Source organism: Ambystoma mexicanum, chromosome 10 (genome assembly GCF_040938575.1).
Source record: "Ambystoma mexicanum isolate Mex_15411 chromosome 10, UKY_AmexF1_1, whole genome shotgun sequence".
NCBI classification, from domain to species: Eukaryota; Metazoa; Chordata; class Amphibia; order Caudata; family Ambystomatidae; genus Ambystoma; species Ambystoma mexicanum.
Window position 1 is genome coordinate 17,054,601 of NC_090932.1, and position 26,881 is coordinate 17,081,481.

Consider the following 26,881-nt stretch of genomic DNA (forward strand, 5'->3'; position numbering starts at 1 on the left):
GGTATTGCTGGATACTAGGAATGAAGCCAGAGGAAAGGGAGTCCCTTCCTCCTGGCAGGGAGAGCAGAGGAGCCTGGGGCAGGGAGGTATTCCCCCTGGGATTGCTGGGCACTAAGAAGGAAGCCAGAGGAAAGGGAGTCCTTTGCTCCTGGCAGTGAGAGTAGAGGGTCCAGGGGCAGGGAAGTATTCCCCCTGGTATTGCTGGACGCCAAGAAGGAGGAAGCCAGAGGAAAGGGAGTCCTTTCCTCCTGGCAGGGAGAGCAGAGGATCCAGGGGTAGGGAAGTATTCCCCCTGGTATTGCTGGATGCAAAGAAGGAGGAAGCCAGAGGAAAGGGAGTAATTTCTTCCTGGCAGGGAGAGCAGAGGAGCCAAGGGCAAGGACGTATTACCCCTGGTATTGCGGGACGCTAAGAAGGAAGCCAGAGGAAAGGGAGTCCTTTCCTCCTGGCAGGGAGAGCAGAGGAGCCAGGGGCAGGGAAGCATTTCCCCTGGTATTGCTGGACACTAAGAAGGAAGCCAGAGGGAAGGGAGTCCTTTCCTCCTGGCAGGGAGAGCAGAGGGGCCAGGGGTAGGGAGGCATTCCCCCTAGTATTGCTCGACAATAAGAAGGAAGCCAGAGGAAAGGGAGTCCTTTGCTCCTGGCAGTGAGAGTAGAGGGGCCAGGGGCAGGGAAGTATTCCCCCTGGTATTGCTGGACGCCAAGAAGGAGGAAGCCAGAGGAAATGGAGTCCTTTCCTCCTGGGAGTGAGAGCAGAGGATCCAGGGGTAGGGAAGTATTCCCCCTGGTATTGCTGGATGCAAAGAAGGAGGAAGCCAGAGGAAAGGGAGTCTTTTCTTCCTGGCAGGGAGAGCAGAGGAGCCAGGGGCAGGGACGTATTCCCTCTGGTATTGCTGGACGCTAAGAACGAAGCCAGAGGAAAGGGAGTCCTTTCCTCCTGGCAGGGAGAGCAGAGGAGCCAGGGGCAGGGAAGCATTTCCCCTGGTATTGCTGGACGCTAAGAAGGAAGCCAGAGGGAAGGGAGTCCTTTCCTCCTGGCAGGGAGAGCAGAGGGGCCAGAGGTAGGGAGGCATTCCCCCTGGTATTGCTCGACGCTAAGAAGGAAGCCAGAGGAAAGGGAGTCATTTCCTCCTGGCAGAGAGAGCAGAGGAGCCAGGGGCAGGGAAGTATTCCCCCTGGTATTGCTGGAGGCTAAGAAGGAAGCCAGAGGAAAGGGACTCCTTTCCTGCTGGCAGGGAGAGCAGAGGAGCCAGGGGCAGGGAAGTATTCCCCCTAGTGTTGCTGGACACTAAGAAGGAAGTCAGAGGAAAGGGAGTCCTTTCCTCCTCACAGGGAGAGCAGAGGAGCCATGGGCAAGGAAGTATTCCCCCTAGTGTTGCTGGACACTAAGCAGGAAGCCAGAGGAAAGGGAGTCCTTTCCTCCTGGCAGGCAGAGCAGAGGAGCCGGGAGCAGGGAAGTATTCCCCCTAGTGATGCTGGACGCTAAGAAGGAAGCCAGAGGAAAGGGAGTCCTTTCCTCCTGGCAGGGAGAGCAGAGGAGCCAGGGACAGGGAAGCATTCCCCCTGGTATTGCTGGATGCTAGGAATGAAGCCAGAGGAAAGGGAGTCCTTTCCTCTTGGCAGGGAGAGCAGAGGAGCCAGGGGCAGGGAGGCATTCCCCCTGGTGTTGCTGGACCCTAAGAAGGAAGCCAGAGGAAAGGGAGTCCTTTCCTCCTGGCAGGGAAAGCAGAAGAGCCTGGGGCAGGGAGGTATTCCCCCTGGTATTGCTGTACGCTAAGAAGGAAGCCAGAGGAAAGGGAGTCCTTTCCTCCTGGCAGGGAGAGCAGAGGAGCCAGGGGCAGGGAAGTATTCCCCCTAGTGTTGCTGGACACTAAGAAGGAAGCCAGAGGAAAGGGAGTCCTTTCCTCCTGACAGGGAGAGCAGAGGAGCCATGGGTAAGGAAGTATTCCCTCTAGTGTTGCTGGACACTAAGAAGGAAGCCAGAGGAAAGGGAGTCCTTTCCTCCTGGCAGGCAGAGCAGAGGAGCCGGGAGCAGGGAAGTATTCCCCCTAGTGATGCTGGACACTAAGAAGGAAGCCAGAAGAAAGGGAGTCCTTTCCTCCTGGCAGGGAGAGCAGAGGAGCCAGGGACAGGGAAGCATTCCCCCTGGTATTGCTGGATCCTAGGAATGAAGCCAGAGGAAAGGGAGTCCTTTCCTCCTTGCAGGGAGAGCAGAGGAGCCAGGTGCAGGGAGGCATTCCCCCTGGTGTTGTTGGATGCTAAGAAGGAAGCCAGAGGAAAAGGAGTCCTTTCCTCCTGGGAGGGAGAGCAGAGGAGCCTGGGGCAGGGAGGTATTCCCCCTAGTGTTGCTGGTTGTTAGGAAGGAAGCCAGAGGAAAGGGAGTCCTTTCCTCCTGGCAGAGAGAGCAGAGGAGCCAGGGGCAGGGTAGCATTCCCCCTGGTATTGCTCGACACTAAGAAGGAAGCCAGAGGAAAGGTAGTAATTTCCTCCTGGCAGAGAGAGCAGAGGAGCCAGGGTCAGGGAGGCAGCGCCATGGTATTGCTGGACACTAGGAAGGAAGCCAGAGGAAAGGGAGTCCTTTCCTCCTGGCAGGGAAAGCAGAGGAGCCAGGGACAGGGAGGCATTCCCCCTGGTATTGCTGGATCCTAGGAATGAAGCCAGAGGAAAGGGAGTCCTTTCCTCCTGGCAGGGAGAGCAGAGGAGCCAGGTGCAGGCAGGCATTCCCCCTGGTGTTGTTGGATGCTAAGAAGGAAGCCAGAGGAAACGGAGTCCTTTCCTCCTGGGAGGGAGAGCAGAGGAGCCAGGGGCAGGGAAGTATTCCCCCTAGTGTTGCTGGACACTAAGAAGGAAGCCAGAGGAAAGGGAGTCCTTTCCTCCTGACAGGGAGAGCAGAGGAGCCATGGGTAAGGAAGTATTCCCTCTAGTTTTGCTGGACACTAAGAAGGAAGCCAGAGGAAAGGGAGTCCTTTCCTCCTGGCAGGCAGAGCAGAGGAGCCGGGAGCAGGGAAGTATTCCCCCTAGTGATGCTGGACACTAAGAAGGAAGCCAGAAGAAAGGGAGTCCTTTCCTCCTGGCAGGGAGAGCAGAGGAGCCAGGGACAGGGAAGCATTCCCCCTGGTATTGCTGGATCCTAGGAATTAAGCCAGAGGAAAGGGAGTCCTTTCCTCCTGGCAGGGAGAGCAGAGGAGCCAGGTGCAGGGAGGCATTCCCCCTGGTGTTGTTGGATGCTAAGAAGGAAGCCAGAGGAAAAGGAGTCCTTTCCTCCTGGGAGGGAGAGCAGAGGAGCCTGGGGCAGGGAGGTATTCCCCCTAGTGTTGCTGGTTGTTAGGAAGGAAGCCAGAGGAAAGGGAGTCCTTTCCTCCTGGCAGAGAGAGCAGAGGAGCCAGGGGCAGGGTAGCATTCCCCCTGGTATTGCTCGACACTAAGAAGGAAGCCAGAGGAAAGGTAGTAATTTCCTCCTGGCAGAGAGAGCAGAGGAGCCAGGGTCAGGGAGGCAGTCCCCATGGTATTGCTGGACACTAGGAAGGAAGCCAGAGGAAAGGGAGTCCTTTCCTCCTGGCAGGGAAAGCAGAGGAGCCAGGGACAGGGAAGCATTCTCCCTGGTATTGCTGGATCCTAGGAATGAAGCCAGAGGAAAGGGAGTCCTTTCCTCCTGGCAGGGGGAGCAGAGGAGCCAGGTGCAGGGAGGCATTCCCCCTGGTGTTGTTGGATGCTAAGAAGGAAGCCAGAGGAAAAGGAGTCCTTTCCTCCTGGGAGGGAGAGCAGAGGAGCCTGGGGCACGGAGGTATTCCCCCTAGTGTTGCTGGATGTTAGGAAGGAAGCCAGAGGAAAGGGAGTCCTTTCCTCCTGGCAGAGAGAGCAGAGGAGCCAGGGGCAGGGTAGCATTCCCCCTGGTATTGCTCGACACTAAGAAGGAAGCCAGAGGAAAGGGAGTCCTTTCCTCCTGGCAGGGAGAGCAGAGGAGCCTGGGGCAGGGAGGTATTCCCCCTAGTGTTGCTGGATGCCAGGAAGGAAGCCAGAGGAAAGAGAGTCCTTTCCTCCTGGCAGGGAAAGCAGAAGAGCCTGGGGCAGGGAGGTATTCCCCCTGGTATTGCTGGACACTAAGAAGGAAGCCAGAGGAAATGGAGTCCTTTCCTCCTGGCAGTGAGAGTAGAGGAGCCAGGGGCATGGAAGTATTCCCCCTGGTATTGCTGGATGCCAAGAAGGAGGAAGCCAGAGGAAAGGGAGTCCTTTCCTCCTGGCAGTGGGAGCAGAGGAGCCAGGGGTAGGGAAGTATTCCCCCTGGGATTGCTGGACGCCAAGAAGGAGGAAGCCAGAGGAAAGGGAGTCCTTTCCTCCTGGCAGGGAGAGCAGAGGAGCCAGGGGCAGGTGAGTATTCCCCCTAGTGTTGTTGGACACTAAGAAGGAAGCCAGAGGAAAGGGAGTCCTTTCTTCCTGGCAGGGAGAGCAGAGGATCCAGGGGCAGGGAAGCATTCCCCCTGGCATTGCTGGATGCTAGGAAGGAAGCCAGAGGAAAGGGAGTCCTTTGCTCCAGGCAGTGAGTGCAGAGGAGCCAGGAGCAGGGAAGGATTCCCCCTGGTATTGCTGACTGCCAAGAAGGAAGCCAGATGAAAGGGAGTCCTTTCCTCCTGGCAGGCAGAGCAGAGGAGGCAGGGGCAGGGAAGCATTCCCCCTGGACACCAAGAATGAAGTCAGAGGAAAAGGAGTCCTTTCCTCCTGGCAGAGAGAGCAGAGGAGCCAGGGGCAGGGTAGTATGCCCCCTGGTATTGCTGGATGCTGAGAAGGAAGCCAGAGGAAAGGGAGTCCTTTCCTCCTGGCAGGGAGAGCAGAGGAGCCTGGGGCAGGGAGGTGTTCCCCCTAGTGTTGCTGGACACTAAGAAGGGAGCTAAAGCAAAGGGAGTAATTTCCTCCTGGCAGGGAGAGCAGAGGAGCCAGGGGCAGGGAAGTATTCCCCCTGCTGATGCTGGACCCTAAGAAGAAAGCCAGAGGAAAGGGAGTCCTTTCCTCCTGGCAGAGAGAGCAGAGGAGCCAGGGGGGCATTAAACTTGGTATTGCTGGACACTAAGAAGGAAGCCAGAGGAAAGAGAGTCCTTTCCTCCTGGCAGGGAGAGGAGAGGAGCCTGGGGCTGGGAGGTATTCCCCCTGGTATTGCTGGGCACTAAGAAGGAAGCCATAGGAAAGGGAGTCCTTTACTCCTGGCAGTGAGAGTAGAGGGGCCAGGGGCAGGGAAGTATTCCCCCTGGTATTGCTGGACGCCAAGAAGGAGGAAGCCAGAGGAAAGGGAGTCCTTTCCTCCTGGCAGCGAGAGCAGAGTTCCAGGGGTAGGGAAGTATTCCCCCTGGTATTGCTGGATGCCAAGAAGGAGGAAGCCAGAGGAAAGGGAGTCATTTCTTCCTGGCAGGGAGAGCAGAGGAGCCATGGGCAGGGACGTATTCCCCCTGGTATTGCTGGACGCTAAGAAGGAAGCCATCCTCGCAGGGAGAGCAGAGGAGCCAGGGGCAGGGTAGCATTTCCCCTGGTATTGCTGGACACTAAGAAGGAAGCCAGAGGAAAGGGAGTCCTTTCCTCCTGGCAGGGAGAGCAGAGGGGCCAGGGGTAGGGAGGCATTCCCCCTGGTATTGCTCGACACTAAGAAGGATGCCAGAGGAAAGGGAGTCATTTCCTCCTGGCAGAGAGAGAGCAGAGGAGCCAGGGGCAGGGAAGTATTCCCCTGGTATTGCTGGACGCTAAGAAGGAAGCCAGAGGAAAGGGAGTCCTTTCCTCCTGGCAGGGAGAGCAGAGGAGCCAGGGGCAGGGAAGTATTCCCCCTAGTGTTGCTGGACACTAAGAAGGAAGCCAGAGGAAAGGGAGTCCTTTCCTCCTGGCAGGGAGAGCAGAGGAGCCAGGGGCAGGGAAGTATTCCCTCTAGTGTTGCTGGACACTAAGAAGGAAGCCAGAGGAAAGGGAGTCCTTTCCTCTTGGCAGGGAGAGCAGAGGAGCCAGGGACACTGAAGCATTCCCCCTGGTATTGCTGGATACTAGGAATGAAGCCAGAGGAAAGGGAGTCCCTTCCTCCTGGCAGGGAGAGCAGAGGAGCCTGGGGCAGGGAGGTATTCCCCCTGGTATTGCTGGGCACTAAGAAGGAAGCCAGAGGAAAGGGAGTCCTTTGCTCCTGGCAGTGAGAGTAGAGGGTCCAGGGGCAGGGAAGTATTCCCCCTGGTATTGCTGGACGCCAAGAAGGAGGAAGCCAGAGTAAAGGGAGTCCTTTCCTCCTGGCAGGGAGAGCAGAGGATCCAGGGGTAGGGAAGTATTCCCCCTGGTATTGCTGGATGCAAAGAAGGAGGAAGCCAGAGGAAAGGGAGTCATTTCTTCCTGGCAGGGAGAGCAGAGGAGCCAAGGGCAGGGACGTATTACCCCTGGTATTGCGGGACGCTAAGAAGGAAGCCAGAGGAAAGGGAGTGCTTTCCTCCTGGCAGGGAGAGCAGAGGAGCCAGGGGCAGGGAAGCATTTCCCCTGGTATTGCTGGACACTAAGAAGGAAGCCAGAGGGAAGGGAGTCCTTTCGTCCTGGCAGGGAGAGCAGAGGGGCCAGGGGTAGGGAGGCATTCCCCCTAGTATTGCTCGACACTAAGAAGGAAGCCAGAGGAAAGGGAGTCCTTTGCTCCTGGCAGTGAGAGTAGAGGGGCCAGGGGCAGGGAAGTATTCCCCCTGGTATTGCTGGACGCCAAGAAGGAGGAAGCCAGAGGAAATGGAGTCCTTTCCTCCTGGGAGTGAGAGCAGAGGATCCAGGGGTAGGGAAGTATTCCCCCTGGTATTGCTGGATGCAAAGAAGGAGGAAGCCAGAGGAAAGGGAGTCTTTTCTTCCTGGCAGGGAGAGCAGAGGAGCCAGGGGCAGGGACGTATTCCCTCTGGTATTGCTGGACGCTAAGAACGAAGCCAGAGGAAAGGGAGTCCTTTCCTCCTGGCAGGGAGAGCAGAGGAGCCAGGGGCAGGGAAGCATTTCCCCTGGTATTGCTGGACGCTAAGAAGGAAGCCAGAGGGAAGGGAGTCCTTTCCTCCTAGCAGGGAGAGCAGAGGGGCCAGAGGTAGGGAGGCATTCCCCCTGGTATTGCTCGACGCTAAGAAGGAAGCCAGAGGAAAGGGAGTCATTTCCTCCTGGCAGAGAGAGCAGAGGAGCCAGGGGCAGGGAAGTATTCCCCCTGGTATTGCTGGACGCTAAGAAGGAAGCCAGAGGAAAGGGACTCCTTTCCTGCTGGCAGGGAGAGCAGAGGAGCCAGGGGCAGGGAAGTATTCCCCCTAGTGTTGCTGGACACTAAGAAGGAAGCCAGAGGAAAGGGAGTCCTTTCCTCCTGACAGGGAGAGCAGAGGAGCCATGGGCAAGGAAGTATTCCCCCTAGTGTTGCTGGACACTAAGCAGGAAGCCAGAGGAAAGGGAGTCCTTTCCTCCTGGCAGGCAGAGCAGAGGAGCCGGGAGCAGGGAAGTATTCCCCCTAGTGATGCTGGACGCTAAGAAGGAAGCCAGAGGAAAGGGAGTCGTTTCCTCCTGGCAGGGAGAGTAGAGGAGCCAGGGACAGGGAAGCATTCCCCCTGGTATTGCTGGATGCTAGGAATGAAGCCAGAGGAAAGGGAGTCCTTTCCTCTTGGCAGGGAGAGCAGAGGAGCCAGGGGCAGGGAGGCATTCCCCCTAGTGTTGCTGGACCCTAAGAAGGAAGCCAGAGGAAAGGGAGTCCTTTCCTCCTGGCAGGGAAAGCAGAAGAGCCTGGGGCAGGGAGGTATTCCCCCTGGTATTGCTGGACGCTAAGAAGGAAGCCAGAGGAAAGGGAGTCCTTTCCTCCTGGCAGGGAGAGCAGAGGAGCCAGGGGCAGGGAAGTATTCCCCCTAGTGTTGCTGGACACTAAGAAGGAAGCCAGAGGAAAGGGAGTCCTTTCCTCCTGACAGGGAGAGCAGGGGAGCCATGGGTAAGGAAGTATTCCCTCTAGTGTTGCTGGACACTAAGAAGGAAGCCAGAGGAAAGGGAGTCCTTTCCTCCTGGCAGGCAGAGCAGAGGAGCCGGGAGCAGGGAAGTATTCCCCCTAGTGATGCTGGACACTAAGAAGGAAGCCAGAAGAAAGGGAGTCCTTTCCTCCTGGCAGGGAGAGCAGAGGAGCCAGGGACAGGGAAGCATTTCCCCTGGTATTGCTGGATCCTAGGAATGAAGCCAGAGGAAAGGGAGTCCTTTCCTCCTGGCAGGGAGAGCAGAGGAGCCAGGTGCAGGGAGACATTCCCCCTGGTGTTGTTGGATGCTAAGAAGGAAGCCAGAGCAAAAGGAGTCCTTTCCTCCTGGGAGGGAGAGCAGAGGAGCCTGGGGCAGGGAGGTATTCCCCCTAGTGTTGCTGGTTGTTAGGAAGGAAGCCAGAGGAAAGGGAGTCCTTTCCTCCTGGCAGAGAGAGCAGAGGAGCCAGGGGCAGGGTAGCATTCCCCCTGGTATTGCTCGACACTAAGAAGGAAGCCAGAGGAAAGGTAGTAATTTCCTCCTGGCAGAGAGAGCAGAGGAGCCAGGGTCAGGGAGGCAGCGCCATGGTATTGCTGGACACTAGGAAGGAAGCCAGAGGAAAGGGAGTCCTTTCCTCCTGGCAGGGAAAGCAGAGGAGCCAGGGACAGGGAAGCATTCCCCCTGGTATTGCTGGATCCTAGGAATGAAGCCAGAGGAAAGGGAGTCCTTTCCTCCTGGCAGGGAGAGCAGAGGAGCCAGGTGCAGGCAGGCATTCCCCCTGGTGTTGTTGGATGCTAAGAAGGAAGCCAGAGGAAAAGGAGTCCTTTCCTCCTGGGAGGGAGAGCAGAGGAGCCAGGGGCAGGGAAGTATTCCCCCTAGTGGTGCTGGACACTAAGAAGGAAGCCAAAGGAAAGGGAGTCCTTTCCTCCTGACAGGGAGAGCAGAGGAGCCATGGGTAAGGAAGTATTCCCTCTAGTTTTGCTGGACACTAAGAAGGAAGACAGAAGAAAGGGAGTCCTTTCCTCCTGGCAGGCAGAGCAGAGGAGCCGGGAGCAGGGAAGTATTCCCCCTAGTGATGCTGGACACTAAGAAGGAAGCCAGAAGAAAGGGAGTCCTTTCCTCCTGGCAGGGAGAGCAGAGGAGCCAGGGACAGGGAAGCATTCCCCCTGGTATTGCTGGATCCTAGGAATGAAGCCAGAGGAAAGGGAGTCCTTTGCTCCTGGCAGGGAGAGCAGAGGAGCCAGGTGCAGGGAGGCATTCCCCCTGGTGTTGTTGGATGCTAAGAAGGAAGCCAGAGGAAAAGGAGTCCTTTCCTCCTGGGAGGGGGAGCAGAGGAGCCTGGGGCAGGGAGGTATACCCCCTAGTGTTGCTGGTTGTTAGGAAGGAAGCCAGAGGAAAGGGAGTCCTTTCCTCCTGGCAGAGAGAGCAGAGGAGCCAGGGGCAGGGTAGCATTCCCCCTGGTATTGCTCGACACTAAGAAGGAAGCCAGAGGAAAGGTAGTAATTTCCTCCTGGCAGAGAGAGCAGAGGAGCCAGGGTCAGGGAGGCAGTCCCCATGGTATTGCTGGACACTAGGAAGGAAGCCAGAGGAAAGGGAGTCCTTTCCTCCTGGCAGGGAAAGCAGAGGAGCCAGGGACAGGGAAGCATTCCCCCTGGTATTGCTGGATCCTAGGAATGAAGCCAGAGGAAAGGGAGTCCTTTCCTCCTGGCAGGGAGAGCAGAGGAGCCAGGTGCAGGGAGGCATTCCCCCTGGTGTTGTTGGATGCTAAGAAGGAAGCCAGAGGAAAAGGAGTCCTTTCCTCCTGGGAGGGAGAGCAGAGGAGCCTGGGGCACGGAGGTATTCCCCCTAGTGTTGCTGGATGTTAGGAAGGAAGCCAGAGGAAAGGGAGTCCTTTCCTCCTGGCAGAGAGAGCAGAGGAGCCAGGGGCAGGGTAGCATTCCCCCTGGTATTGCTCGACACTAAGAAGGAAGCCAGAGGAAAGGTAGTCATTTCCTCCTGGCAGAGAGAGCAGAGGGGCCAGGGTCAGGGAGGCAGTCCCCATGGTATTGCTGGACACTAAGAAGGAAGCCAGAGGAAAGGGAGTCCTTTCCTCCTGGCAGTGAGAGTAGAAGAGCCAGGGGCAGGGAAGTATTCCCCCTGGTATTGCTGGATGCCAAGAAGGAGGAAGCCAGAGGAAAGGGAGTCCTTTCCTCCTGGCAGTGGGAGCAGAGGAGCCAGGGGTAGGGAAGTATTTGCACTGGGATTGCTGGATGCCAAGAAGGAGGAAGCCAGAGGAAAGGGAGTCATTTCTTCCTGGCAGGAGAGCAGAGGAGCCAAGGGCGGGGACGTGTTCCCCCTGGTATTGCTGGACGCTAAGAAGGAAGCCAGAGGAAAGGGACTCCTTTCCTCCTGGCAGGGAAAGCAGAGGGGCCAGGGGTAGGGAAGCATTCTCCCTAGACACCAAGAAGGAAGCCAGAGGAAAAGGAGTCCTTTCCTCCTGGCAGAGAGAGCAGAGGAGCCAGGGGCAGGGAAGTATTCCCCCTGGTATTGCTGGATGCTAAGAAGGAAGCCAGAGGAAAGGGAGTCCTTTCCTCTAGGCAGGGAGAGCAGAGGAGCCAGGGGCAGGGAAGTATTCCCCCTAGTGTTGCTGGACACTAAGAAGGAAGCCAGAGGAAAGGGAGTCCTTTCCTCCTGACAGGGTGAGCAGAGGAGCCAGGGGCAGGGAAGTATTCCCTCCAGTGTTGCTGGACACTAAGAAAGAAGCCAGAGGAAAGGGAGACCTTTCCCCCTGGCAGGGAGAGCAGAGGACCCAAGGGCAGGGAAGTATTCCCCCTGGTATTGCTGGATGCTAAGAAGGAAGCCAGAGGAAAGGGAGTCCTTTCCTCCTGGCAGGGAGAGCAGAGGAGCCAGGGGCAGGGAAGCATTCCCCCTGGTGTTGCTGGACACCAAGAAGGAAGCCAGAGGAAAGGGAGTAATTTCCTCCTGGCAGGGAGAGCAGAGGAGCCAGGGGCAGGGAAGCATTCCTCCTGGTATTGCTAGACACTAAGAAGGAAGCGAGAGGAAAGGGAGTCCTTTCCTCCTGGCAGGGAGAGCAGAGGAGCCAAGGGCAGGGACGTATTCCCCCTGGTATGGCTGGACACTAAGAAGGAAGCCAGATGAAAAGGAGTCTTTTCCTCCTGGCAGGGAGAGCAGAGGAGCCAGGGGTAGGAAAGTATCCCCCCTGGTGTTGCTGGACACTAAGAAGTAAGCCAGAGGAAAGGGAGTCCTTTGCTCCAGGCAGTGAGAGCAGAGGAGCGAGGGGCAGAGAAGAATTCCCCCTGCTGTTGCTGGATGCTAGGAAGGAAGCCAGAGGAAAGGGGGTCCTTTCCTCCTGGCAGGGAGAGCAGAGGAGCCAGGGGCATGGAAGCATTCCCCCTGGACACCAAGAAGGAAGCCAGAGGAAAAGGAGTCCTTTCCTCCTGGCAGAGAGAGCAGAGGGGCCAGGGGCAGAGAAGTATTTCCCCTGGTGTTGCTGGAAACTAAGAAGGAAGCCAGAGGAAAGGGAGTCCTTTGCTCCAGGCAGTGAAAGCAGAGGAGCCAGGAGAAAGGAAGCATTCCCCCTGGTATTGCTGGACACTAAGGAGGAAGCCAGAGGAAAGGGAGTCCTTTCCTCCTGGCAGAGAGAGCAGAGGAGCCAGGGGCAGGGAAGCATTCCCCCTGCTGTTGCTGACACTACGAAGGAAGCCAGAGGAAAGGGAGTCCTTTCCTCCTGGCAGGGAGAGCAGAGGAGCCAGGGAAATATTCCCCTTAGTGTTGCTGGACACTAAGAAGGAAGCCAGAGGAAAGGGTGTCCTTTCCTCCTGGCAGGGAGAGCAGACGAGCCAGGGGCAGGGAAGCATTCCCCCTGCTGTTGCTGGACACTAAGAAGGAAGCCAGGGGAAAGGGAGTCCTTTCCTCCTGGCATGGAGAGCAGAGGAGCCAGGGGCAGGGAAGTATTTCCCCTAGTATTGCTGGACACTAAGAAGGAAGCCAGAGGAAAGGGAGTCATTTCCTCCTGGCAGGGAGGGCAGGGGAGCCAGGGGCAGGGAAGCATTCCTCCTGGTATTGCTGGACACTAAGAAGGAAGCGAGAGGAAATGAAGTCCTTTCCTCTTGGCAGAGAGAGCAGAGGAGCCATTGGTAGGGACGTATTCCCCCTGGACACCAAGAAGGAAACCAGAGGAAAGGGAGTCCTTTCCTCCTGGCAGGGAGAGCAGAGGAGCCAGGGGCAGGGAAGTATTCCCCCTAGTGTTGCTGGATGCTAAGAAGGAAGCCAGAGGAAAGGGAGTCATTTCCTCCTGGCAGGGAGAGCAGAGGAGCCAGGGGCAGGGAAGCATTCCTCCTGGTATTGCTGGACACTAAGAAGGAAGCGAGAGGAAAGGGAGTCCTTTCCTCCTGGCAGTGAGAGCAGAGGAGGAAAATGTAGTTCCCATTAATAATAGGAACTCCCGTCCCCTGCACACCATTCAAAAATGGAAAAAATATTTTCCAAACAGATCTCAGTATTATTTAGTGATTTTCAAATAATCATTTTATCACTCTTTTTCAAAGAATTCTTTGACCACAATCAACGTAAAAATACTTTGAAATTAGATTTCAGTCGACAGCTTTACACCTTTTGAATGATTGTTTTTTACTGATGATGTATATGACACAGATTTGTTATTTACTTTTGAGTTCACTTCACTCTAATAACTCCAGTTATACAAATAACAAAGATTAGTTATTTTCAACAACATAACACAATTAAAATTAAAAAAATAGCTCAACGCGTTTCGAGAGACTTAACTCTCTTCTTCAGGAGCAGTAATTCACTTTTCTTATAACCTTAATCACTTGTTTTTATAATTCTAGTAATTCATGGTACTATCCAAGAAATGATAACATCATCCCCCTTTAACAAATGAACACTTCTTCAGCATTTTCTTGTGGCAACTATTCCATTGTGAATTGATGGAAACGTCATCCTTCTGTGTTGCCCAATTCGTTTTTGATTATCTGTGAATAATATGATATATATATATATATATTATCATCAATATAATGAAATGTTGAGTAATTATTTTTAGAACTGTGTAGTGTCTAATCCTACCTGTGTATTCCTTTCCTCTCCACTTCGGGACGGATTAAGCCTCTTCCCAGTTTTCAATTGCCAATCATATTTCAATGCCAAGTTCTGACATAGTATTATGCTGGATGTCAAGTCACCTTCACGGTATTTAGATCTATCCCTTCGAATGTGTCCGTTTCCTCCCTGTATATAAACAATAGTCTAAATCAGTACATATTCTAGCTTGCCCATATTTACGTATGTACAAGAAAGGGTAAATAACTTCCTCTTTTTACCTGAAACAGTAGCTGTGTACCGCCGTCAACGTTCCTTAGCTCCACACTGTTATTCTCTCCTGTTGCTGTATCTCCGTGAATGTCTCTGTCTGTTAAGAATGTTCACTATCAGTATATTATTAAGCCTCCTGTGAACGAGGCGCTCAACATGTCCAAATTTCGATAGCAAATCGTTTTTATTTTACCTGCAATGGCTCTTCCCCCGTTACCGCACTGATTCTTCTTCCTTACAAGTTAACCTGGTTGCCTAGCAACTGATTCTTTTGTACTGATGTGATCCAGTCACATGTTTCTTCGGAATTATGGGAATCGTGGTTTAACTTCTCATTTTTTAATAGGGTGTGAGCATTTAATCTAACACCCGCCGTTTTGAAAGGTGAGCGTTATGATAGAAATCAGCGTTGTAAAAAACGGTTTTCTGTATGTATTCACTGCATCCGTTGGATTTTACACAAGAACGGTGAGATCATTACGATCTATGTCCCCGTTCATTATTGTCATATGTATTCACGTGATCTAGTCACATGATTCTGCGGAATTATGGGAGTTGTAGTTTTGCTCTTCATCCTTCTTTTTTTCTTTTTTTGCTTTTTTTTCTTTTCTTTTGGTGAGATGCAATCCTTCCTCTTTAACAACTGAACGTTGTGTAGAGAGTGATTATTCATGCATTTCTAGTGTCTATGGAATGTTACTCTAAACAACGAGAATGGTCATGTTTCTGTGCGATGGTGCATTCTGGAGATCGAAGTCCCTATGGATGGTTGTCTTTTCTAACTTGTATACGAAATATCTTAACCTAGAACCACTAAGTGTATGTTTGGTTCGTGATATTATCTTTTATCTCCAGTGTTCTGGATCATCTTTCCATCAAGTCACAATGTAAATTACATTTTCGTTGCTCCTCTCTTCGATCACATTGCTTATTTATACATGTTCTCTCTACTGCCGTCCCCGTTCCTCATTGTTCATTTAAATCCTGTGTACCTTTTCTTCATAGAAATGAACTTAAGCTGTATTCCTCATTCATTCCTCTCGGTTCAAGAGCATCTAGCTTATGAATCCAAAACATTTCTCTACATGTTAATATTTGTTCTAGATTCCCTCCTCTAGGTGGTCTCATGATTATTTCCAAAATTATGAATTTCAATTGTGAAATTGTGTGGTGTTGTTCTTTAAAGTGTCTTGCCACTGGTGATTTTATGTTGCCAGTTCTAATGTTAGATTTATGTTCTGAAATGCGATCTTTGGCACGTCTGATGGTTTGCCCCACGTAATATTTGCCGCAAGGACAAATTAATCCATATATGACACATTTATTTTCACATGTTGCATAATGTTGTAGGTTTATTTTTTGTCCTGTATATGGATGTCTTATTGTCGGACCTTTTTGTACATTATTGCATTGATTGCAATTCAGGCAGGGAAACGTTCCCTTTTTCTGTTTACCAAGAAATCTTTGTTGTATCTTGTTGACCCTTTCTGCTTTTACTAATGAGTCTCGTAAGTTCTTTCCTCTGGTGTATATCATCAGTGGTGGTTCTGGGAAAAGACCACTAAGTTGTGGATCTAACCTTGTAATTTTCCAGTTTTTCTGTAATATCCTTTTGATATGTGCACTCTTTGTTGAATATTTTGTGAGGTAAATCAATGGAGGATTATTTCTATCTTCCTTCCGTTGTTGTTTTAGGAGTTCTGTCCTTTTCTTCAGTTTACATTTCTCTTTAGCTTGGGATAGGATCATTTCCGGAAATACCCTCTCTTTGAATCTCTCAATCTGTTCCTTCTCCATATCTTCATATGTGTCTTCTTTCGAGATAATCCGTTTTATCCTTTGAAATTGACTCAGTGGTAAATTCTTTTTGAGATGATGTGGATGGTGACTTGTAAAGAACAAACTATTGTTCACATCTGTAGATTTCCTGAATACTGTTGTGTGTCATTTTCTTTGTTCTGGATATATCTCCACATCCAAGAAGTGAATTGATGGATTGCCTACTTCTAGGGTAAATTTAATGCGGTTATTACATGTATTTAGGTATTCAAAAAATGACTCTAACTCCTGCTTGGTTCCTTTCCAGATGGCAAATATATCATCCTCCTGGCAGTGGGAGCCAGGGGTAGGGAAGTATTCCCCCTGGGATTGCTGGACGCCAAGAAGGAGGAAGCCAGAGGAAAGGGAGTCATTTCTTCCTCGCAGGGAGAGCAGAGGAGCCAAGGGCAGGGACGTGTTCCCCCAGGTATTGCTGGACGCTAAAAAGGAAGCCAGAGGAAAGGGAGTCCTTTCCTCCTGGCAGGGAGAGCAGAGGGGCCAGGGGCAGGGAAGCATTCCCCCTGGTATTGCTGGACACTAAGAAGGAAGCCAAAGGAAAGGGAGTCCTTTCCTCCTGGCAGGGAGAGCAGAGGAGCCAGGGGCAGGGAAGCATTCTCCCTAGACACCAAGAAGGAAGCCAGAGGAAAAGGAGTCCTTTCCTTCTGGCAGAGAGAGCAGAGGAGCCAGGGGCAGGGAAGTATTCCCCCTGGTATTGCTCGACACTAAGAAGGAAGCCAGAGGAAAGGTAGTCATTTCCTCCTGGCAGAGAGAGCAGAGGAGCCAGGGTCATGGAGGCATTCCCCATGGTATTGCTGGACACCAAGAAGGAAGCCAGAGGAAAGGGAGTCATTTCCTCCTGGCAGGGAAAGCAGAAGAGCCTGGGGCAGGAAGGTATTCCCCCTAGTATTGCTGGACACTAAGAAGGAAGCCAGAGGAAAGGGAGTCCTTTCCTCCTGGCAGTGAGAGTAGAGGAGCCAGGGGCAGGGAAGCATTCCCCCTGGTATTGCTGGATGCCAAGAAGGAGGAAGCCAAAGGAAAGGGAGTCCTTTCCTCCTGGCAGTGGGAGCAGAGGAGCCAGGGGTAGGGAAGTATTCCCCCTGGGATTGCTGGACGCCAAGAAGGAGGAAGCCAGAGGAAAGGGAGTCATTTCTTCCTCGCAGGGAGAGCAGAGGAGCCAAGGGCAGGGACGTATTCCCCCTGGTACTGCTGGATGCTAAGAAGGAAGCCAGAGGAAAGGGAGTCCTTTCCTCCTGGCAGTGAGAGCAGAGGAGCCAGGGGCAGGGAAGTATTCCCCCTGGTATTGCTGGATGCCAAGAAGGAGGAAGCCAGAGGAAAGAGAGTCCTTTCTTCCTGGCAGGGAGAGCAGAGGAGCCAGGGGCAGGGACGTATTCCACCTGGTATTGCTGGACGCTAATAAGGAAACCAGAGGAAAGGGAGTCATTTCCTCCTGGCAGGGAGAGCAGAGGAGCCAGGGGCAGGGAAGCATTCCCCATGGTATTGCTGGACACTAAGAAGGAAGCCAGAGGAAAGGGAGTCTTTTCCTCCTGGCAGCGAGAGCAGAGGAGCCAGGAGCAGTAACCAGGGGAAATTGAGTCATTTCCTCAAGACATTGAGAGGTACAGAGATAAATCAGGGAACAGAGACATTATACCCGATACCTTTTTCCAAGGAACTTTGAACCCCTCTATCCAGACGAAGGGAGTCATTCATTTGGGCAATAGAGACTTTATCCTTAGTTGTTTATAAATGTGAGGGAAGGAAATAGGATTTTACACGATGGTGGGCACTTATTAGTTGTGATATTCTGACAAACTCCTTAGTTTATTATTTGTGGCAGGGAAAACCCCTCTTAGTACTCGGGAGAGCAGAGGAGCCAGGGACAGGGAAGCATTCCCCCTGGTATTGCTGGATGCTAGGAATGAAGCCAGAGGAAAGGGAGTCCTTTCCTCCTGGCAGGGAGAGCAGAGGAGCCAGGGACAGGGAAGCATTCCCCCTGGTATTGCTGGATGCTAAGAAGGAAGCCAGAGGAAAGGGAGTCCTTTCCTCCTGGCAGGGAGAGCAGAGTAGCCTGGGGCAGGGAGGTATTCCCCCTAGTGTTGCTGGATGCTAGGAAGGAAGCCAGAGGAAAGGGAGTCCTTTCCTCATGGCAGAGAGAGCAGAGGAGCCAGGGGCAGTGAAGCATTCCCCCTGGTATTGCTCGACACTAAGAAGGAAGCCAGAGGAAAGGTAGTCATTTCCTCCTGGCAGAGAGAGCAGAGGAGCCAGGGTCAGGGAGGCATTCCCCATGGTATTGCTGGACACTAAGAAGGAAGCCAGAGGAAAGGGAGCCCCTTCCTCCTGGCAGGCAAAGCAGAAGAGCCTGGGGCAGGGAGGTATCCCCCCTGGTATTGCTGGACACTAAGAAGGAAGCCAGAGGAAAGGGAGTCCTTTCCTCCTGGCAGTGAGAGTAGAGGAGCCAGGGGCAGGGAAGCATTCCCCCTGGTATTGCTGGATGCCAAGAAGGAGGAAGCCAGAGGAAAGGGAGTCCTTTCCTCCTGGCAGTGGGAGCCAGGGGTAGGGAAGTATTCCCCCTGGGATTGCTGGACGCCAAGAAGGAGGAAGCCAGAGGAAAGGGAGTCATTTCTTCCTCGCAGGGAGAGCAGAGGAGCCAAGGGCAGGGACGTGTTCCCCCTGGTATTGCTGGACGCTAAGAGGAAGCCAGAGGAAAGGGAGTCCTTTCCTCCTGGCAGGGAGTGCAGAGGGGCCAGGGGCAGGGAAGCATTCCCCCTGGTATTGCTGGACACTAAGAAGGAAGCCAAAGGAAAGGGAGTCCTTTCCTCCTGGCAGGGAGAGCAGAGGAGCCAGGGGCAGGGAAGCATTCTCCCTAGACACCAAGAAGGAAGCCAGAGGAAAAGGAGTCCTTTCCTTCTGGCAGAGAGAGCAGAGGAGCCAGGGGCAGGGAAGTATTCCCCCTGGTATTGCTGGATGCTAAGAAGGAAGCCAGAGGACAGGGAGTCATTTCCTCCTGGCAGGGTGAGCAGAGGAGCCAGGGGAAGGGAAGTATTCCCTCTAGTGTTGCTGGACACTAAGAAAGAAGCCAGAGGAAAGGGAGTCCTCTCCTCCTGGCAGTGAGAACAGAGGACCCAGGGGCAGGGAAGCATTCCTCCTGGTATTGCCGGATGCTAGGAATGAAGCCATAGGAAATGGAGTCATTTCCTCCTGGCAGGGAGAACAGAGGAGCCAGGGGCAGGGAGGCATTCCCCCTGGTGTTGCTGGACACCAAGAAGGAAGCCAGAGGAAAGGGAGTCCTTTCCTCATGGCAGAGAGAGCAGAGGAGCCAGGGGCAGGGAAGCATTCCCCCTGGTATTGCTCGACACTAAGAAGGAAGCCAGAGGAAAGGTAGTCATTTCCTCCTGGCAGAGAGAGCAGAGGAGCCAGGGTCATGGAGGCATTCCCCATGGTATTGCTGGACACTAAGAAGGAAGCCAGAGGAAAGGGAGTCCTTTCCTCCTGGCAGGGAAAGCAGAAGAGCCTGGGGCAGGGAGGTATTCCCCCTGGTATTGCTGGACACTAAGAAGGAAGCCAGAGGAAAGGGAGTCCTTTCCTCCTGGCAGTGAGAGTAGAGGAGCCAGGGGCAGGGAAGCATTCCCCCTGGTATTGCTGGATGCCAAGAAGGAGGAATCCAAAGGAAAGGGAGTCCTTTCCTCCTGGCAGTGGGAGCAGAGGAGCCAGGGGTAGGGAAGTATTCCCCCTGGGATTGCTGGACGCCAAGAAGGAGGAAGCCAGAGGAAAGGGAGTCATTTCTTCCTTGCAGGGAGAGCAGAGGAGCCAAGGGCAGGGACGTGCTCCCCCTGGTATTGCTGGACACTAAGAAGGAAGCCAGAGGAAAGGGAGTCCTTTCCTCCTGGCAGGGAGAGCAGAGGGGCCAGGGGCAGGGAAGCATTCCCCCTGGTATTGCTGGACACTAAGAAGGAAGCCAAAGGAAAGGGAGTCCTTTCCTCCTGGCAGGGAAAGCAGAAGAGCCTGGGGCAGGGAGGTATTCCCCCTGGTATTGCTGGACACTAAGAAGGAAGCCAGAGGAAAGGGAGTCCTTTCCTCCTGGCAGTGAGAGTAGAGGAGCCAGGGGCAGGGAAGCATTCCCCCTGGTATTGCTGGATGCCAAGAAGGAGGAAGCCAAAGGAAAGGGAGTCCTTTCCTCCTGGCAGTGGGAGCAGAGGAGCCAGGGGTAGGGAAGTATTCCCCCTGGGATTGCTGGACGCCAAGAAGGAGGAAGCCAGAGGAAAGGGAGTCATTTCTTCCTTGCAGGGAGAGCAGAGGAGCCAAGGGCAGGGACGTGCTCCCCCTGGTATTGCTGGACACTAAGAAGGAAGCCAGAGGAAAGGGAGTCCTTTCCTCCTGGCAGGGAGAGCAGAGGGGCCAGGGGCAGGGAAGCATTCCCCCTGGTATTGCTGGACACTAAGAAGGAAGCCAAAGGAAAGGGAGTCCTTTCCTCCTGGCAGGGAGAGCAGAGGAGCCACGGGCAGGGAAGCATTCTCCCTAGACACCAAGAAGGAAGCCAGAGGAAAAGGAGTCCTTTCCTTCTGGCAGAGAGAGCATAGGAGCCAGGGGCAGGGAAGTATTCCCCCTGGTATTGCTGGATGCTAAGAAGGAAGCCAGAGGACAGGGAGTCCTTTCCTCCTGGCAGGGTGAGCAGAGGAGCCAGGGGCATGGAAGTATTCCCTCTAGTGTTGCTGGACACTAAGAAAGAAGCCAGAGGAAAGGGAGTCCTCTCCTCCTGGCAGTGAGAGCAGAGGACCCAGGGGCAGGGAAGCATTCCTCCTGGTATTGCCAGATGCTAGGAATGAAGCCATAGGAAAAGGAGTCATTTCCTCCTGGCAGGGAGAACAGAGGAGCCAGGGGCAGGGAGGCATTCCCCCTGGTGTTGCTGGACACCAAGAAGGAAGCCAGAGGAAAGGGAGTAATTTCCTCCTGGCAGGGACAGCAGAGGAGCCAGGGGCAGGGAAGCATTCCTCCTGGTATTGCTGGACACTAAGAAGGAAGCGAGAGGAAAGGGAGTCCTTTCCTCCTGGCAGGAAGAGCAGAGGAGCCAAGGGCAGGGACGTATTCCCCCTGGTATTGCTGGATGCTAAGAAGGAAGCCAGAGGAAAGGGAGTCCTTTCCTCCTGGCAGTGAGAGCAGAGGAGCCAGGGGCAGGGAAGTATTCCCCCTGGTATTGCTGGATGCCAAGAAGAAGGAAGCCAGAGGAAAGAGAGTCCTTTCTTCCTGGCAGGGCGAGCAGAGGAGCCAGGGGCAGGGACGTATTCCCCCTGGTATTGCTGGACGCTAAGAAGGAAGCCAGAGGAAAGCGAGTCCTTTCCTCCTGGCAGGGAGAGCAGAGGAGCCGAGCCAGGGAAGCATTCCCCCTGGTGTTGCTGGACACCAAGAAGGAAGCCAGAGGAAAGGGAGTCATTTCCTCCTGGCAGGGAGAGCAGAGGAGCCAGGGGCAGGGAAGCATTCCTCCTGGTATTGCTGGACACTAAGAAGGAAGCGAGAGGAAAGGGAGTCCTTTCCTCCTGGCAGGGAGAGCAATGGAGCCAAGGGCAGGGACATATTCCCCCTGGTACTGCTGGATGCTAAGAAGGAAGCCAGAGGAAAGGGAGTCCTTTCCTCCTGGCAGTGAGAGCAGAGGAGCCAGGGGCAGGGGAGTATTCCCCCTGGTATTGCTGGATGCCAAGAAGGAGGAAGCCAGAGGAAAGAGAGTCCTTTTTTCCTGGCAGGGAGAGCAGAGGAGCCAGGGGCAGGGACGTATTCCCCCTGGTATTGCTGGACGCTAAGAAGGAAGCCAGAGGAAAGGGAGTCCTTTCCTCCTGGCAGAGAGAGCAGAGGAGCCAGGGGTAGGGAAGCATCCCCCCTGGTATTGCTGGATACTAAGAAGGAAGCCAGAGGAAAGGGAGTCTTTTCCTCCTGGCAGGGAGAGTAGAGGAGCCAGAAGCAGGAACCAGGGGAAATTGAGTCATTTCCTCAAGACATTGAGAGGTACAGAGATAAATCCGGGAACAGAGACATTATACCTGATACCTTTTTCCAAGGAACTTTGAACCCCTCTATCCAGACGAAGGGAGTCATTCATTTGGGCAATAGAGACTTTATCCTTAGTTGTTTATAAATGTGAGGGAAGGAAATAGGATTTTACACGATGGTGGGCACTTATTAGTTGTGATATTCTGACAAACTCCTTAGTTTATTATTTGTGGCAGGGAAAACCCCTCTTAGTACTCGGGAGAGCAGAGGAGCCAGGGACAGGGAAGCATTCCCCCTGGTATTGCTGGATGCTAGGAATGAAGCCAGAGGAAAGGGAGTCCTTTCCTCCTGGCAGGGAGAGCAGAGGAGCCAGGGACAGGGAAGCATTCCCCATGGTATTGCTGGATGCTAAGAAGGAAGCCAGAGGAAAGGGAGTCCTTTCCTCCTGGCAGGGAGAGCAGAGTAGCCTGGGGCAGGGAGGTATTCCCCCTAGTGTTGCTGGATGCTAGGAAGGAAGCCAGAGGAAAGGGAGTCCTTTCCTCATGGCAGAGAGAGCAGAGGAGCCAGGGGCAGTGAAGCATTCCCCCTGGTATTGCTCGACACTAAGAAGGAAGCCAGAGGAAAGGTAGTCATTTCCTCCTGGCAGAGAGAGCAGAGGAGCCAGGGTCAGGGAGGCATTCCCCATGGTATTGCTGGACACTAAGAAGGAAGCCAGAGGAAAGGGAGTCCCTTCCTCCTGGCAGGCAAAGCAGAAGAGCCTGGGGCAGGGAGGTATCCCCCCTGGTATTGCTGGACACTAAGAAGGAAGCCAGAGGAAAGGGAGTCCTTTCCTCCTGGCAGTGAGAGTAGAGGAGCCAGGGGCAGGGAAGCATTCCCCCTGGTATTGCTGGATGCCAAGAAGGAGGAAGCCAGAGGAAAGGGAGTCCTTTCCTCCTGGCAGTGGGAGCCAGGGGTAGGGAAATATTCCCCCTGGGATTGCTGGACGCCAAGAAGGAGGAAGCCAGAGGAAAGGGAGTCATTTCTTCCTCGCAGGGAGAGCAGAGGAGCCAAGGGCAGGGACATGTTCCCCCTGGTATTGCTGGACGCTAAGAGGAAGCCAGAGGAAAGGGAGTCCTTTCCTCCTGGCAGGGAGTGCAGAGGGGCCAGGGGCAGGGAAGCATTCCCCCTGGTATTGCTGGACACTAAGAAGGAAGCCAAAGGAAAGGGAGTCCTTTCCTCCTGGCAGGGAGAGCAGAGGAGCCAGGGGCAGGGAAGCATTCTCCCTAGACACCAAGAAGGAAGCCAGAGGAAAAGGAGTTCTTTCCTTCTGGCAGAGAGAGCAGAGGAGCCAGGGGCAGGGAAGTATTCCCCCTGGTATTGCTGGATGCTAAGAAGGAAGCCAGAGGACAGGGAGTCATTTCCTCCTGGCAGGATGAGCAGAGGAGCCAGGGGAAGGGAAGTATTCCCTCTAGTGTTGCTGGACACTAAGAAAGAAGCCAGAGGAAAGGGAGTCCTCTCCTCCTGGCAGTGAGAACAGAGGACCCAGGGGCAGGGAAGCATTCCTCCTGGTATTGCCGGATGCTAGGAATGAAGCCATAGGAAATGGAGTCATTTCCTCCTGGCAGGGAGAACAGAGGAGCCAGGGGCAGGGAGGCATTCCCCCTGGTGTTGCTGGACACCAAGAAGGAAGCCAGAGGAAAGGGAGTCCTTTCCTCATGGCAGAGAGAGCAGAGGAGCCAGGGGCAGGGAAGCATTCCCCCTGGTATTGCTCGACACTAAGAAGGAAGCCAGAGGAAAGGTAGTCATTTCCTCCTGGCAGAGAGAGCAGAGGAGCCAGGGTCATGGAGGCATTCCCCATGGTATTGCTGGACACTAAGAAGGAAGCCAGAGGAAAGGGAGTCCTTTCCTCCTGGCAGGGAAAGCAGAAGAGCCTGGGGCAGGGAGGTATTCCCCCTGGTATTGCTGGACACTAAGAAGGAAGCCAGAGGAAAGGGAGTCCTTTCCTCCTGGCAGTGAGAGTAGAGGAGCCAGGGGCAGGGAAGCATTCCCCCTGGTATTGCTGGATGCCAAGAAGGAGGAATCCAAAGGAAAGGGAGTCCTTTCCTCCTGGCAGTGGGAGCAGAGGAGCCAGGGGTAGGGAAGTATTCCCCCTGGGATTGCTGGACGCCAAGAAGGAGGAAGCCAGAGGAAAGGGAGTCATTTCTTCCTTGCAGGGAGAGCAGAGGAGCCAAGGGCAGGGACGTGCTCCCCCTGGTATTGCTGGACACTAAGAAGGAAGCCAGAGGAAAGGGAGTCCTTTCCTCCTGGCAGGGAGAGCAGAGGGGCCAGGGGCAGGGAAGCATTCCCCCTGGTATTGCTGGACACTAAGAAGGAAGCCAAAGGAAAGGGAGTCCTTTCCTCCTGGCAGGGAAAGCAGAAGAGCCTGGGGCAGGGAGGTATTCCCCCTGGTATTGCTGGACACTAAGAAGGAAGCCAGAGGAAAGGGAGTCCTTTCCTCCTGGCAGTGAGAGTAGAGGAGCCAGGGGCAGGGAAGCATTCCCCCTGGTATTGCTGGATGCCAAGAAGGAGGAAGCCAAAGGAAAGGGAGTCCTTTCCTCCTGGCAGTGGGAGCAGAGGAGCCAGGGGTAGGGAAGTATTCCCCCTGGGATTGCTGGACGCCAAGAAGGAGGAAACCAGAGGAAAGGGAGTCATTTCTTCCTTGCAGGGAGAGCAGAGGAGCCAAGGGCAGGGACGTGCTCCCCCTGGTATTGCTGGACACTAAGAAGGAAGCCAGAGGAAAAGGAGTCCTTTCCTCCTGGCAGGGAGAGCAGAGGGGCCAGGGGCAGGGAAGCATTCCCCCTGGTATTGCTGGACACTAAGAAGGAAGCCAAAGGAAAGGGAGTCCTTTCCTCCTGGCAGGGAGAGCAGAGGAGCCACGGGCAGGGAAGCATTCTCCCTAGACACCAAGAAGGAAGCCAGAGGAAAAGGAGTCCTTTCCTTCTGGCAGAGAGAGCATAGGAGCCAGGGGCAGGGAAGTATTCCCCCTGGTATTGCTGGATGCTAAGAAGGAAGCCAGAGGACAGGGAGTCCTTTCCTCCTGGCAGGGTGAGCAGAGGAGCCAGGGGCATGGAAGTATTCCCTCTAGTGTTGCTGGACACTAAGAAAGAAGCCAGAGGAAAGGGAGTCCTCTCCTCCTGGCAGTGAGAGCAGAGGACCCAGGGGCAGGGAAGCATTCCTCCTGGTATTGCCAGATGCTAGGAATGAAGCCATAGGAAAAGGAGTCATTTCCTCCTGGCAGGGAGAACAGAGGAGCCAGGGGCAGGGAGGCATTCCCCCTGGTGTTGCTGGACACCAAGAAGGAAGCCAGAGGAAAGGGAGTCATTTCCTCCTGGCAGGGACAGCAGAGGAGCCAGGGGCAGGGAAGCATTCCTCCTGGTATTGCTGGACACTAAGAAGGAAGCGAGAGGAAAGGGAGTCCTTTCCTCCTGGCAGGAAGAGCAGAGGAGCCAAGGGCAGGGACGTATTCCCCCTGGTATTGCTGGATGCTAAGAAGGAAGCCAGAGGAAAGGGAGTCCTTTCCTCCTGGCAGTGAGAGCAGAGGAGCCAGGGGCAGGGAAGTATTCCCCCTGGTATTGCTGGGTGCCAAGAAGAAGGAAGCCAGAGGAAAGAGAGTCCTTTCTTCCTGGCAGGGCGAGCAGAGGAGCCAGGGGCAGGGACGTATTCCCCCTGGTATTGCTGGACGCTAAGAAGGAAGCCAGAGGAAAGCGAGTCCTTTCCTCCTGGCAGGGAGAGCAGAGGAGCCGAGCCAGGGAAGCATTCCCCCTGGTGTTGCTGGACACCAAGAAGGAAGCCAGAGGAAAGGGAGTCATTTCCTCCTGGCAGGGAGAGCAGAGGAGCCAGGGGCAGGGAAGCATTCCTCCTGGTATTGCTGGACACTAAGAAGGAAGCGAGAGGAAAGGGAGTCCTTTCCTCCTGGCAGGGAGAGCAATGGAGCCAAGGGCAGGGACATATTCCCCCTGGTACTGCTGGATGCTAAGAAGGAAGCCAGAGGAAAGGGAGTCCTTTCCTCCTGGCAGTGAGAGCAGAGGAGCCAGGGGCAGGGGAGTATTCCCCCTGGTATTGCTGGATGCCAAGAAGGAGGAAGCCAGAGGAAAGAGAGTCCTTTTTTCCTGGCAGGGAGAGCAGAGGAGCCAGGGGCAGGGACGTATTCCCCCTGGTATTGCTGGACGCTAAGAAGGAAGCCAGAGGAAAGGGAGTCCTTTCCTCCTGGCAGAGAGAGCAGAGGAGCCAGGGGCAGGAACCAGGGGAAATTGAGTCATTTCCTCAAGACATTGAGAGGTACAGAGATAAATCCGGGAACAGAGACATTATACCTGATACCTTTTTCCAAGGAACTTTGAACCCATCTATCCAGAAGAAGGGAGTCATTCATTTGGGCAATAGAGACTTTATCCTTAGTTGTTTATAAATGTGAGGGAAGGAAATAGGATTTTACACGATGGTGGGCACTTATTATTTTTGATATTCTGACAAACTCCTTAGTTTATTATTTGTGGCAGGGAAAACCCCTCTTAGTACTCGGGATAGGTAGGTTTTCCCTTTTAAAACAAAAAAATCACTGCAACCACTATGCCATTTGTGTGTCAGTCTCGTACTTCTGCACCCTTCAAATCCCCGCCGAAACAAACCTTCTTGAGAACTCTTTTGAGCTAGCTGAATCACAAAGTAAGATCAACCTTTGTGCTATATAGGACCTGACAGTGTTATATCATAGCATTCTTTTAAGTATGTAATTACTTAATTGCCTCTGTAAATGAGCTCCTAGTGTATTAAACATCTCTTAATGTGTGTCTTTAGCCAGTTAATTTATAAGAAATATCAGTGTCAAGGCCTCTGTTCCTTGCACAGGAGTCCTGTCTAAAACAAGCCATCGCAAATCTAACAGTTTTGTCTTGTATATAGGTATTAGACAGACATTTTCCAGGCAATTACATCATATGCCCAGGTACCTGCACCGTTTCCCAGCTGCTCCCAATTTATTGCCAGGTGGTACCCTTATGGCAGTGCCTGGAAAATGCCTATCCATGCCTAATCAAAAGACAAAATAGTTGGCTTTGCCAATGCATGTTGGTTTCAGTTTCTCTCCCTAAGTGAAGGGGTATATACCCAGATGTGGGCACCTTGTTTGCTATGCCTAAGGAATCAAGTTGCCCCTCACTCAGTTTGCCCAACATGTCACAACCTGAAAATGACAAGGCTAGGATGGCAAGTATGGACCAGTTTCAGATCGTCCTCTCATGAGTACTTGCCAGTGGGGTTCTGACCTAAATAGAATGTATCCTTGTCTGTGTGATTGCCTAGCCTGGCCTGCCAGAACTTTTCAGGATACAAACTGACAAGTACTGACTTAATAACCTCATACTGTCTGAGTACCTTAACAGAGTTTGCATGCAAAAAGAATATGTCATGTGTATTGAGGGTCTTGCTTGGAAAGGATGATGTAAATCCTGGTTGCTAGGTAGGCAGTGTCAGAAATGGAAATTATTTGATGTAGGACCCTGCCAGCCCTGGGGATGGCGGTAGTGGGAAGGGAGGATTGCTCCCACCCCACCCCAATAAACATTTGCCTCTTAAAAGAGTAATCATGAACACCTGGAAAGAGAAGAACATTTTGTTTACTGCTGCGGGTAAAGTATAAAAGGTGTATGTCTTTAAAACTAAAAAAGATTTAAATATGTCCTACAGCCTGCCATCAGAGGTGGATTTAACACAGGGAAAAGGGACAAATGCCCAAACCCCCTCCTCCATAATCTGTCTCTCCCCCCTCAAACACAAACAGCCAG